Source organism: Euwallacea fornicatus, unplaced genomic scaffold, assembly GCF_040115645.1.
Source record: "Euwallacea fornicatus isolate EFF26 unplaced genomic scaffold, ASM4011564v1 scaffold_47, whole genome shotgun sequence".
NCBI lineage: Eukaryota > Metazoa > Arthropoda > Insecta > Coleoptera > Curculionidae > Euwallacea > Euwallacea fornicatus.
The window spans coordinates 37,295-40,669 of record NW_027096015.1 but is presented as its reverse complement, the minus strand read 5'-3'; positions in this window follow the sequence as shown (position 1 = coordinate 40,669).

Below are 3,375 nucleotides of genomic sequence, written 5' to 3'. Positions count from 1 at the left end.
CACATAAAGTACTATTTGTCTTGGAAATTCATCAAGATGCAATCATGATGTGTTGTGACAACTTCAAAATCTCGTCGAGCTGATTAATTTGACACTTTGTTTAACATATTTGGTCCTCATTTGCCGAAGTTATCGAGCTTCAAAGATTGAAAAGTCAAAAAAGTTGTGTGTTTGAGCACATAAAGTACTATTTGTCTTGGAAATTCATCAAGATGCAATCATGATGTGTTGTGACATCTTCAAAATCTCGTCGAGCTGATTAATGTGACACTTTGTTTAACAAATTTGGTCCTCATTTGCCGAAGTTATCGAGCTTCAAAGATTGAAAAGTCAAAAAAGTTGTGTGTTTGAGCACATAAAGTACTATTTGTCTTGGAAATTCATCAAGATGCAATCATGATGTGTTGTGACATCTTCCAAATCTCGTCGAGCTGATTAATTTGACACTTTGTTTAACAAATTTGGTCCTCATTTGCCGAAGTTATCGAGCTTCAAAGATTGAAAAGTCAAAAAAGTTGTGTGTTTGAGCACATAAAGTACTATTTGTCTTGGAAATTCATCAAGATGCAATCATGATGTGTTGTGACAACTTCAAAATCTCGTCGAGCTGATTAATTTGACACTTTGTTTAACATATTTGGTCCTCATTTGCCGAAGTTATCGAGCTTCAAAGATTGAAAAGTCAAAAAAGTTGTGTGTTTGAGCACATAAAGTACTATTTGTCTTGGAAATTCATCAAGATGCAATCATGATGTGTTGTGACATCTTCAAAATCTCGTCGAGCTGATTAATGTGACACTTTGTTTAACAAATTTGGTCCTCATTTGCCGAAGTTATCGAGCTTCAAAGTTTGAAAAGTCACAAAAGTTGTGTGTTTGAGCACATAAAGTACTATTTGTCTTGGAAATTCATCAAGATGCAATCATGATGTGTTGTGACATCTTCAAAATCTCGTCGAGCTGATTAATTTGACACTTTGTTTAACATATTTGGTCCTCATTTGCCGAAGTTATCGAGCTTCAAAGTTTGAAAAGTCACAAATGTTGTGTGTTTGAGCACATAAAGTACTATTTGTCTTGGAAACTCATCAAGATGCAATCATGAAGTGTTGTGACATCTTCAAAATCTCGTCGAGCTGATTAATTTGACACTTTGTTTAACATATTTGGTCCTCATTTGCCGAAGTTATCGAGCTTCAAAGTTTGAAAAGTCACAAATGTTGTGTGTTTGAGCACATAAAGTACTATTTGTCTTGGAAATTCATCAAGATGTAATCATGAAGTGTTGTGACATCTTCAAAATCTCGTCGAGCTGATTAATTTGACACTTTGTTTAACATATTTGGTCCTCATTTGCCGAAGTTATCGAGCTTCAAAGTTTGAAAAGTCACAAATGTTGTGTGTTAGAGCACATAAAGTACTATTTGTCTTGGAAATTCATTAAGATGTAATCATGAAGTGTTGTGACATCTTCAAAATCTCGTCGAGCTGATTAATTTGACACTTTGTTTAACATATTTGGTCCTCATTTGCCGAAGTTATCGAGCTTCAAAGTTTGAAAAGACACAAATGTTGTGTGTTTGAGCACATAAAGTACTATTTTTCATGGAAATTCGACAAGATGCAATCATGATGTGTTGTGACATCTTCAAAATCTCGTCGAGCTGATTTATTTGACACTTTGTTTAACATATTTGGTCCTCATTTGCCGAAGTTATCGAGCTTCAAAGTTTGAAAAGTCACAAATGTTGTGTGTTTGAGCACATAAAGTACTATTTTTCATGGAAATTCGACAAGATGCAATCATGATGTGTTGTGACATCTTCAAAATCTCGTCGAGCTGATTAATTTGACACTTTGTTTAACAATTTTGGTCCTCATTTGCCGAAGTTATCGAGCTTCAAAGATTGAAAAGTCAAAAAAGTTGTGTGTTTGAGCACATAAAGTACTATTTGTCTTGGAAATTCATCAAGATGCAATCATGAAGTGTTGTGGCATCTTCAAAATCTCGTCGAGCTGATTAATTTGACACTTTGTTTAACATATTTGGTCCTCATTTGCCGAAGTTATCGAGCTTCAAAGTTTGAAAAGTCACAAATGTTGTGTGTTTGAGCACATAAAGTACTATTTGTCTTGGAAATTCATCAAGATGCAATCATTATGTGTTGTGACAACTTCAAAATCTCGTCGAGCTGATTAATTTGACACTTTGTTTAACATATTTGGTCCTCATTTGCCGAAGTTATCGAGCTTCAAAGATTGAAAAGTCAAAAAAGTTGTGTGTTTGAGCACATAAAGTACTATTTGTCTTGGAAATTCATCAAGATGCAATCATGATGTGTTGTGACATCTTCAAAATCTCGTCGAGCTGATTAATTTGACACTTTGTTTAACAATTTTGGTACTCATTTGCCGAAGTTATCGAGCTTCAAAGATTGAAAAGTCAAAAAAGTTGTGTGTTTGAGCACATAAAGTACTATTTGTCTTGGAAATTCATCAAGATGCAATCATGATGTGTTGTGACATCTTCAAAATCTCGTCGAGCTGATTAATTTGACACTTTGTTTAACAAATTTGTGCCTTATTTGCCGAAGTTATCGAGCTTCAAAGTTTGAAAAGTCACAAAAGTTGTGTGTTTGAGCACATAAAGTACTATTTGTCTTGGAAATTCATCAAGATGCAATCATGAAGTGTTGTGACATCTTCAAAATCTCGTCGAGCTGATTAATTTGACACTTTGTTTAACAATTTTGGTACTCATTTGCCGAAGTTATCGAGCTTCAAAGATTGAAAAGTCAAAAAAGTTGTGTGTTTGAGCACATAAAGTACTATTTGTCTTGGAAATTCATCAAGATGCAATCATGATGTGTTGTGACATCTTCAAAATCTCGTCGAGCTGATTAATTTGACACTTTGTTTAACATATTTGGTCCTCATTTGCCGAAGTTATCGAGCTTCAAAGATTGAAAAGTCAAAAAAGTTGTGTGTTTGAGCACATAAAGTACTATTTGTCTTGGAAATTCATCAAGATGCAATCATGATGTGTTGTGACAACTTCAAAATCTCGTCGAGCTGATTAATGTGACACTTTGTTTAACAAATTTGGTCCTCATTTGCCGAAGTTATCGAGCTTCAAAGATTGAAAAGTCAAAAAAGTTGTGTGTTTGAGCACATAAAGTACTATTTGTCTTGGAAATTCATCAAGATGCAATCATGATGTGTTGTGACATCTTCAAAATCTCGTCGAGCTGATTAATGTGACACTTTGTTTAACAAATTTGGTCCTCATTTGCCGAAGTTATCGAGCTTCAAAGATTGAAAAGTCAAAAAAGTTGTGTGTTTGAGCACATAAAGTACTATTTGTCTTGGAAATTCA